The sequence below is a fragment of the Mus caroli genome, unplaced genomic scaffold (assembly GCF_900094665.2).
Source record: "Mus caroli unplaced genomic scaffold, CAROLI_EIJ_v1.1 scaffold_14564_U1_1, whole genome shotgun sequence".
In the NCBI taxonomy this organism is placed as follows: domain Eukaryota; kingdom Metazoa; phylum Chordata; class Mammalia; order Rodentia; family Muridae; genus Mus; species Mus caroli.
In genome coordinates this window covers 586-12,080 of record NW_018389537.1, presented here as the reverse complement: position 1 = coordinate 12,080, position 11,495 = coordinate 586, and the positions used below count along the sequence as shown (strand labels likewise).

At 35.4% G+C, this 11,495-nt stretch overlaps 1 pseudogene; it reads left to right on the top strand.

Moving 5' to 3' along the window:
• LOC110288152 overlaps positions 1 to 11,177 on the top strand; it is a 16,212-nt pseudogene extending 5,035 nt beyond the window's left edge.
• Positions 11,178 to 11,495: the final 318 nt, after the last annotated feature.

Genomic DNA, 11,495 nt, shown 5'->3' with positions numbered 1-11,495 from the left:
AAAGAAAGAAAGAAAGAAAAAGTAAAGAATCATATACTGCCTAGTCCAATAATCAAATCTCACTATTCAGATAATTTATATGTGAAAAGATTTGTAGTATGTTTTGTATTATCAGTTCATTTGTTACTTTGTATTTGGGTTCTCTCTTTATGGGTGCTTTTTTTTAATCTTTTTTTACAGTCCAGTCCTTATCCCCCAACTTACACCCTCTGACTGTTTTTCATACCTGATCATGTTCCCCTTTTCCCTTCTCCCACTCAGGTCCCTCCCTCCCCTTTCCACCCATGATTGCTTTCCTCTCCCTCACAGGTGGGACTGAGGCATCCTCAATTAGGCCCTTAGGCTTATTAATATTCTGGAGGTTTGAGGATTTTATCCATACTCTTTTGACTAATATTCACTTATTAGTGAATACATACCATGCCTGTCCTTTGGGTCTGAGTTANTTCATTCAGGATAATATTTTCTAGTTCCATCCATTTGCCTGCAAAGCTCAGATGTCCTCATTCTTAGTAAACATTCATGTGTAAATGAACCATATTTTCTGTATCCATTCTTCTGTTGTGGGACATCTGGGTTGTTTCCAACTTCTGGCTACCACAAATGTGGTCACTATGAACACAGAAAAACATGTGCCCCTGAGGCATGCTACGACATCTTTTGGATATATATGCCCAAGAATGGTGTAGCTGGATATGCAGGTATATCTATTTCAAGATTTCTGAGGAAAATCCAGATTGATTTCCACACTGGTTCTATCAGTTTGAAATCTCAAGCAATGGAAGAGTGTTCCTCTCTCTCTGCACTCTTGCCAACATGTGCTGTTACCTTAGTTTTTGACCTTAGCCATTCTGATTGGTGTAAGGTAGAATCTCAGAGTCACTTTGATTTGAATTTCCCTGATGACTAAGGACTTTGAACATTTCTTTCCGTGCTTCTCAGCCACTAAAGATTCCTCTCTTGTGATTTGTTGTTGTTGTTGTTGTTGAGTTTTATATCCCATTTGATAAGGTTGGTTTCTTGGTGGTTGGTTTCTTGAGTTCTTTATATATTTTGGATAGTAGTCCTCTATTGAATGGAGGGTAACTAAGATTGTAGGTTGACAATTTTGCCTAACAAGTATATCCTATGTCATATAGAAACTTTTCAGTTTGATGTGGTTCCATTTATCAATTCTTGATCTTAGGGAATGAGATATTGGAGTTCTATTTAGGAAATTTTTCCCTGTGCCAATAAGTACAAGGTCCTTCCGCAATTTCTTTTCTATTTGATTCAGTGTTTCTGCCTTATGTTTAGGTCCTTCATCCACTTGAACTTGACCTCTGTGCAAGGTGGCAAATATGGATCTATTTTCATTTTTCTACATACTGACTTTCAGTTAGAACAGAACCATCAACTGAAGATGCTTTCTTTTTTCCAATGTATATTTTTGGCATCTTTGTCAAAGATTACATGTCCTTAAATGAGTGGTTTTATTTGTGGGCCTTCAATTCTATTCCACTGATCAAAGTGTCTGTCTCTGTACCAGTATCATGGAGTTTTTATCACTATTGCATCTTGAGGTCAGGAATGGTGATTCCNCCCAGAAGTTATTTTCACTATTCTGGGTTTTTTGTTTTTCCAGATGAACTTGAGAATTGCTCTTTCCATGTCTTTGAATACTTGTGTTTTACTTCTNATGGGAATTGCAAGGAATCTGTTGATTACTTTTGGTAGGATGCCCAATGTTACTATGTTAATCCTGCTGATCCATGAGCATGGGAGGACTCCCTATTTTCTGAGGTCTTCTTTGATTTCTTTCTTGAGAGACTTGCAGTTCTTGTCATACAGATATTTCACTTGTTTGGTTAGAGTTACCCCAAGATAATTCATACTATCTTTGAATNTTCTGAAGGGTATTGTTTTCTTATTTCACTCTCAGTCTGCTTATCATTCATATAAAGGACAGTATTTGATTTGTTTGAGTTAATTTTATATCCAGCCACTTTTCTCTAGTAAAACTATTTTGGTTGCCTATGTTTACTATCTTATCATCTGAAAATAGTGATACCCTGAATTCTTCCTTGCCAATTTGTATCCTCTTGATCTCCTTCTGTTTTCTTATTGCTCTAGCTAGAACTTTGATTACTCTATTGAATAGATATGGAAAAGTTGACTTCCCTATCTTGTCCCTTATTGTATTGGGATTGCTTCAATTATCTCTCAATTTAATTTGATATTGCCTGTGAGCTGGCTGTATATTGCTTCTATTTTGTTTAGATAATAGCCTTGAATTACTGATCTCTTCACTACTTTTAATATGAAGGGGCGTTATATTTTGTCAAATGCTTTTTCAGCATCTAATGAGATAACCATGTGATTTTTTTTCATTGAGTTTGTTTATATAGTAGATTATGTTAATGGATTTTGTATATTGAACCAATCTTGCATCCCTGGGATGATGCCTACATTATCATGGTGAATGATGGCATGGATTCAGTTTGCTAGAGTTTTATTGAGTAATTTTACAAAATTGGTCTGATATTCTCTTTTTCTTCTTTAATCCTTGTGTGGTTTAGGTATCAGAGTAATTGTGGCTTCATAAAATGAATTAGGTACTGTTCCTTCCATTTCTATTTTATGGAATAATTTGAAGAGTGCTGGTATTAGCTCTTTTTTGAAGGTCTGGTATAATTCTGCACTAAAGCCATTTGGTCCTGAGCTCATTTTCTTTGGGAGGTATTTAATGTTTTTTTTTTTTCTATTTCTTTATGGGATATATGCCTATGTAGATAGTTTCTCAGCTCTTGATTTAAGTTTAGTATGGAATATTTGTCTAGAAACTCTTCCATTTCATCTTGATTTTTCCAGTTTTGTTGAGAATAGGCCTTTGTAGTAGGATCTCATGATCTTTTGTATTCCCTAAGTTTCTCTTGTTTTGCCTCTCTTTTCCTGTCAGATTTTGTTTATTTGGATGCTGCCTCTGAGCCCTATAGCTAGTTTGTCTAGGGGTTTATCTATCTTGTTGATTGTATTAAAAGAACCAGCCTTTGGTTTTGTTGATTCTTTGTATAATGCTTTTTGTTTTTATTGGGTTGATTTCTGCCTAGATGTTGTCTATTTCATGCTCTCTACTCCTCTTGGTTGTGTTAGCTTCTTTTTGTTCTAGAGTGCTCAGGTGTGCTGTTAAGTTGCTAGTGTCGAATATCTACATTTTTTTTTACCAGGTCAGTTAGTTTTATTAATTTTCCTCTTAGCACTGCTTTCATTGTGTTTCATAAGTTTGGGTATGCTGTATCATTATTTTCATTGAATTCTAGGAAGTTTTTAATTTCTTTATTTCTTCCCTGACAAAGTTTTCAGTGATTAAAGAGTTGCTCAGTTTCCACATATATGTAGTTTTTTTGTTGATTTGGTGTTACTAGAGACCAGCCTTAGGCCAAGGTGATCTTATAGGATGCATGGTATTATTTTAATCTTCTTGTATTGGTTAAGGCTTGTTTTGTGATTCATTATATGGTCAATTTTGGAGAAGGTACCATGAGGGTATATTCATTGGTTTTAGGGTGAATTGTTCTATAGATATCTGTTAAATCAATTTGGTTTATAATCTTTGTAAGTTTCATTGTGTCTCTGTTTAATTTCTGTTTCAATGGTATGTCTGTTAGTGACAGTGGGGTATTGAAGTGTCCCACTATTATTGTGTGGAGTTCTATGTATTTTTTTAAGCTTTAGCAAAGTTTATTTTATGAATATTGGTGGCCTTGTATTTGGAGCATAGATGTTCAGAATTGACAGTTTCTCTTGGTGGATTTTTCCTTTTATGAATATGAGGTATCCTTCCACAGCTCACTTGATTACTTTTGAACTGAAAGTCTATTTTATTGGATGTTATGATCACAATACATGTTTGTTTCTTGTGACCATTGGCTTAAAATTTTTTTTCCAGCCTTTTACTTGAGGTAGTGTCTGTCTTTGTAATTGGGGTGTATTTCTTGTATGCAACAAAATGTTGGATCCTGTTTGCATATCNAGTCTGTTACCTTATCTTTTTATTGGAAAATTGAGTCAATTGATTTTCAGAAATATTAAATCAGATGATTGTTAGTTCCTGTTATGTTGTTGAAGAAAACATTCTATGTGTATAATTCTCTCCATTTTGTTTTGTTGTGAGATGATGAATATGTTGCTTTTTTTGGTGAACACCCTCCGTGTGTTTGAGTTTTCCTTTTAGAATCCTCTGTAGGGCTTGGTTGATAGATAGATATTGGTTGAATGTGTTTTTGTCCTGGAATATTTTGGTTTCTCCATCTATGCTGAATGGGAGTTTTGCTGGGTATAGTAGCCTGGGCTGGCATTTGTTTTCTTCTAGGGTCTGCATGACACCTGTCCAGGCTTTTCTTGCATTGATGTCTCAGTTGAGAAGTCTGATGTAATCTGACCAGTCTGCCTTTGTGTATTACTTAGCATTTGTCACTTACAGCTTTTAATATTCTTTTTTTGTTAAGTGCAATTAATGTTCTTGAATATTATGACATGAGAGGATTTTCTTTAATGGTCCAATCTATTTGGTGTTCTTTAGGCTTCTTCTATATTTATGGCCATCTCTTTTTTTAGGTTGGGGAAGTTTTCTTCTATACTTTTGTTCAAGACCTTACAGGTCCTCTGCACTGGAAATCTTTGCTCTTCTCTATTTCTATTATTCTTAGATTTGGTTTTTTCATTGTGTCCTGAGTTTTCTGGATGTTTTGGGTTAGGAGTTGTTTTATGTTTTGATATTTTTTGACAGTGTGTCCATAACTTTTTTTATTCAAAATTTTCTTTATTTTCTAACATTTTGAACGTTATTTCATATTTCATATCCATTTCCAGTCCCCCTCCATCACGTAGAAATCCCCTATCCCACTCCCTCCCTCTGCTTTGATGGGGGAGCTCAATATCTTGTAAGGTATCTTCTACACCCGAGATTCTCTCTTATATCTCTTGTATTCTCTTGGTCATTCTTTCATCTGTAATTTCTGACATCTTTCCTAGGTTTTCCAATTCACAGGTTGCCCACATTTGTGTTTCCTTTATTATTTCTGCTTTTACATCTTGAACCATTTTGATCAACACCTTCACCTGTTTGTGTGTTTTATCCTGTATTTCACTAAGGGATTTATTTGCTTCTACNTGTTTACATGTGTTTTCTTGTATTTCTTTCCATGACTTATTTATGACTCTATTATCTTCATGAGATAAGTTTTTAGGTAAGCTTCCTGATTTTCAGGTGTGTTGGTACATCCAGAGCTTGCTGTGGTGGGAGAACTGTGTTGAGATGATGCCAAAGTTTATTGGCTTCTGTTGCTTATGGGCTTATGCTTGATTCTAGCAACTCAGTTATCTCTGGTGTTAGCTGTACTGGGAATGTCTGTCTTGATCGTGCCTCTTGTGTGCTTGGATTGCTGGTAGGCTTGTGTCCCTCACTGGAGCAGACATCATGTGAAGCCTTCAGAATGTGAGGTCTTCATAGGGGCATGTACACTGGTGAGATTCTGCCCTGGCCATAGTGGCTCCCATGGGAGTCCTTCAGACTGTGGGATCTTCATAGCAGCAGACAAGCTGCTGATCTGTTGCCCTGGCTGTAGCAGATCTCCTAGATAGCCATCACACTTGGGTTCTGTTGCTCAGTGTACATAAGAACTCACGGGAGGTTTTCAGACTGTTTGGTCAGGTATCCTACATGTAGCAAAACTCCTGGGAGGTCTTCATACTGTAGTGTCTTTAGAGGAGCAAACAAGGTGGTGATCTGCCTCAGCAGAAGGTGCAGGATGGAAGGGGTATGGAATTCAGGGGGCTGGGGGCTTGGGGGTGATGAATCCTGAGTCTGCTTGGGCCCTCGAGGTCACCATCTGCTGCAGTTGTTTCGGAGGTTCCCTTACCTGCATATAGCAGAACTCATCAGAAGCCTTCAGGCTGTGATGTATTCAGAATAGCAGCCAGGCTTTTCTGGACTTCTTTCTGTTTTTTCACCTTGTTTTGGAGGAGTGGTTCTCAAAAATGTAATAGAAATATGCATTTTTAATTCCTTTTGTATACACAATCTGAGTATTCTATCTCTAATTGTTTTCTAACCTGCTGATCCTAAAGTCACCCTACCTGTTTGTATATGTATCATCATTAATTAATGCTGACATTTTATATTCCAATGTGTAAGTAGAAACTGAACTTCCCTTCAAAATCCAATTGTGTTTCCTATTTCCTCAAGTTTCCTTACTGATTCCTTCAGAGTTTTCTCTTACATGTATTAAATGCCATTCTTTTTTATTTTATTTTTTTCAGTCCTTGTTTCATTTATTTACTCCCTTCCTCATATTGTCCTTAAAAAAAATCCCGTTATTTGATTTTCATAATTATGTATCATATTTTTTCTTTCTTTTTATTATTGTATTCATTTACATTCCAATCGTAGGCCCCTTCTCCAGTCCCCATCCCAAAGTTCTTCACTCCCTCCACCCCCTTACTTTTGCTACTGAGAGAGTTCTCCCCCATATACCCACCTACACATACCTTACTCCTACCAGCATCTATCTTCCCTGGTGCATCAAGTTTCTACAGGATTTGGCTGATCCTCTCCTACTGAGGTCAGACAAGGCACTCCTCTGCAACATATGTACCAGGGGCCATGGACCAGTCCATGTATATAGTTTCTTTGGTGGCTTAGTCTCTGGTAGCTCTGAGGAGTTCTGGTTAGTTTATACTTTTGTTCTTCCTGTTGGTCCACAATCCCCTTGCACTCATTCAATACTTTTAACTCTACCATAGAGTTCCCAGACCTCACTTTAATGGTTGGCTATAAATTTCTGCTTCTGTTTTAGTCAGCTGCTGGTAGAGCCTCTGATGTGACATCCATGCTAGGATCCTACCTGTAAGCACAACAAGGCATCAGTAATAGTGTCAAGGTTTGGTACCTCTGCATGGGATGGATCCCAAGTTGGGAGGGTCACTCGATGGGATTTTCTCCATTTGTATCTCTGCATTTCCTTTAGACAGGAACAATTCTTGGTCAAACATTTTTAAGATGTTTGGGTGATCTCATTCCTCAACTGAGGGTCATGTCTACCTACTGGTGGTCTCTTTAGGTTCTATCCTCTCATGGTTAGATATTTTGGCTATGCTTTTTTGCATTGAACACCATGAGCCTCATATATCCTTGGTGTCTTGTACTCTCTAGAGATTCCCAAGATCCACAAGCAACATATTTCTAGTCATTCTACTGCCCCTCTAGGATTCTGTCCTGTTTCCTCCCATGTCTGATCCAGCCCTTCTTCTTTTCCCTCCTCTCCCCCTCTCCCATTTATGTCAATCCCTCTCTCTGTCTCCTATGATTATTTTATTAACACTATTCCTAAATACTTGGTTTCACTTGAAACACAAACCTAGCTTTATGAGTATAAAGATCATCTACTATATACCCATAATTTTACAGCTAAATTTCTCCTAATCTTAATTTCTATTTTTATTTATGTCATGAATTTTGGTAGTAATTCTCTAGGAAGAACTCTCTGATGGAAATAAAACCCCTTTCTATTTTTTTGGATAATGTCTTCATTAATATCTTTATTCAAAAGTCTAGCACTACAGGATATGGAACTTAAGGCTGACACTCATTTTTTTTTCCCCTGTGGTCTGTATGGTGATGGATAGGAGACTCTTTCTCTTTGATCTTGGTCCAGTGTGGTTGATAATGACTTTCTACTGACATTTTTCCAAGATGTTTTCTTTACCCAGTTTCAGTAGATTGCTAGCACCTTCATGGGACTAGTCCTATTTGAGTTTACTCAGTTCTTGAATATGAACATTCATTCATTATGACCAAATTTTTTCCTTTTCCTTCACACTAAAACATTAATTTTGTTTGAATCTTGAATGTTTTGTTTTTTAATTTAAACATTTTTGAGTTTGGTTCAATTTCATGATGGTCCTTTTCAGATCTTACTAAACAGAATCAGTACTTTTGATTTCAGACTTTTCCTCTGTCCTCACAAGGGAACTCAGGGTCTAAAAGAAAAACATATAGCACAATATTATGCAGTTAGATGAGTTTTTAATTTCTTTGCTAGAATTTTCAATGTCTCATCTCTTCATGTAATATTTACTAAAAATACTATGTCCAAGCATTTCAGATATACTTAGCAAAATTATAACATATAAATGTCTATGCTTATTTTGACCCTATCAGAAACCCAGAAAGCCTCATTAGCCTTCTGTAGCATTATACACTTTAAAGTCTTATTTAGAAATGTATATATACAAAAATGATAGAGAGTGGGAATATACAGGGTCATATATGATCAAGTTTTCTTTAAAAGCATTGTCTATCTACATTGGCATTTGTGTGTTCAGAAGCTGTTAAGGTAAATCCTAGTACTTGAAGGCTTCAGAGCAGACAGGTCTGCTGTAGTTAAGCAAGGGCTTTAGGTGAAAATGAAGAACTTGTACCTCTCAGTTTATATGATTAATCTTTCTTCAAGTAATCTTTTATTTAGCCAGAAATCACTAAAGTCTTGTTTAATACTGTATTCTTTTTGGTTCTGCTTGAGTCTGTAATTTGACTTGATTTTCAAACATTCAAATGTTGTCTCCTTACTGCTTGTGGACGTTGTACATCGTGGTGCGGAGCCTAGTGCGCACCACGATGTACAACGTCCTTTTTATAAAAATCACCTGTCAAATAAATGTGTGAATGTTATTTCTTTATAATTAAGTTTTTACTAGCATGTATTAATGTCCACAAAACTAGGCACCAGCATGATATTCTATACCTATTGTCCTAGCCAGTGTTCTATTACTGTGAAGAGACACTATGACCATGGCAACTCTTAGAAAAGAAAGCATTTGTTGGGAATAGCTTATAATTTCAGAGATTTAGACTGCTATCATGGCACAGAGGTAAGCATGATGGAGGAGAAGTAGCTGAGCATTATACAGCTGACTCTGCAGGCAGCACGAAGAGATAGACATTCTTCTTCTAACAAGGCTACACCAACTTCAACAAGGTCATATCTCCTAATTTTTTATTGAGTATCAACAGTACCCAATGAATAAGCAATATGTGAGCCTATAGAATCCATTCTTTTACAGATCAACCTATATACATCTGGTATTAAATCCATACAACATGTGCCGCCCTTAGACAAGACAACTAAATTTTATTAATCACTGTAATGCATTTTAGGGAGAGTTTAGTCTTTAATATCTTAGCAAAATTTCACATTTAATTCTACCACATTGTCTTTCTAAATTCACCAATTGGTATTAGTTCAAACGTTTTTTTCATCTTATCTACAGTCATGTAGAAGTTTACAATAAACATCCATGCATGTTGCAGAGGTTTATTTTATTTCCTTTGAGTAAGTACAAAAAAAGCACATAGCAACAATATATGTACAATCTATTTTTAAATTTTTAAGAAGTCTCAGCTGTCATCTATAGTAATTTCACTTAGTCACATTCCCATCCACAGCTTATGAGTTTTTCACCACACACTCATGATCATTTATAATTATAAGGGCTACTTTCCCTAATGCTTTTCTGAGTGGCAAGCCATCTTACTATAGCTTTGGCTAAAAAAAAAATGAGAGTTAATGATATTTTAAGGTAATGATATTTTTTCATACTCAGGTTCTTGTGTATTTTTTTGAGAAGTATCTATAAATTTATATAATTTTAGTTGGCTTATTTTTCTTTTAAAATGCATTTTATCACAGTCTAGTAACAGTTTGTTTAAAAGGTATCAAGCAACTGAAATTCTGATCAATTATTTAAGTATAGTTTAAGACAGATATAGTGCAAAGATGATTTTTAAAAGATACAGTCAATTTAGGGGAAATTGTGCTATATCTTCTAACCAGGACCAAATCAATCAAATCAAATCAAATAAAAGCAATCCAAATTCAACCAAAACCAAAAAAATAAAAAATAAAAAAAAAATGAATTTTCACTTCCTTATGTTTGTTGACATAAAACACTCCTATAAAAGATATGTAAATACCTAGAAACAAACAATAGGCAACCATTTACTCTGATTCAACTGGCTGCCTATTTCTTAGTTGTATTGATTATGCTCTGTGCTATCTACAAGTATGTTTTGAAATCCNTGGGTCAAGGTTTGCTTTTTGCCTTATAATTTGGAGTCCCTTCCAAATATCTAGTGTCCAAAACCAATGAAATGTTTCCCTATTCTGTTTCCTTGTATTTTCAGTGGTTTGTTATTACATGGATGTCTTTGACCAACTTTCAGTTGACTTTGCCCAGAATGATAGACAGTATCAAATTTTAATCATCTCCATAAGGATATCAATTATCCTTATTAACAGAATATAATATCAGTTCTCTAACATAAATTTTTGGAAAGTCTATTAAGATGAGTTAACTGAAGATACATACATCAGTTTTCAAATCACCTTTATCTTTCGTTGGCATGTTCATAGTGTTCTGGTTACTGTGGGCTCATGATGTATGCTGAAATCAGGTATTATGATATCTTCAGATTTTCCTTTCTGCTCTAGTTCCAGTTGTCCACTCATTCTATAGTACCTCCATACAAATTTTTGATTTTTACCCCTAAAAGTATAAAAACTGTTACTGGTAATTCTGTTTGGGTTCAAAGAATCTGCTAGTTTCCATAGCAGATGTAGACATTTAATTATTAATTCTTACAACCTATTAATATACAANATTTCTCCATTTTTGTCTTTTCAGATTCTTTTACCAGTATAACTAATATTATGATTCAAGTTCTCACTTCTATTAAATTCATAGCTAAATTGATTTTTGAAGTTATTGATAATGACATTACATTTATAGTAAATTTTGAGAAAAAAATAAATTTGTCTATAGATAAGGGTGATCTCTGTAGNTTTATGTATTACTTAATGAACATTGGTAATTTTTCTTTCAGATGCATGTGTAATACCAGAAGNCATTATGGAAAGACATAACATAATTCTCAGATGGAGAGAAAATAAAAAGGTTTATATTCAGTCAGGGGANGATATTGAGTTTGCATGTAAACCTAGATATAGAGAAGCAAGAGGATCACCACCATTTCTTACAAAGTGCATTAATGGTCACATCAATTATCCCACTTGTGTATAGTATAAAAATCACATTACATTTATTCATTGATTTTATCCCTAATGAAGGAGCTAAACAAAGTAACCAAGGAGCTAAAGGGGTCTGCAACCCTATAGGAGGAACAATATGAACTAACCAGTACCCCCAGAGCTGTGTCTCTTGTTGCATATGTAGCAGAGGATGGCCTAGTCGGACAGAATGGGAGGAGAGGCCCTTGGTATTGTGAAGATAATATGCCCCTGTACAGGGGAATGCCAGGGACAGGAAGCAGGAGTGGGTGGGTTGGGGATCAGGGAGGGGTAAGGGTATAGTGAGTTTTGGCGATAGCATTTGAAATGTAAATTAAGAAAATATCTAATAAAAAAAGAAAAAATGAAATACACATGCATATTGCTGAT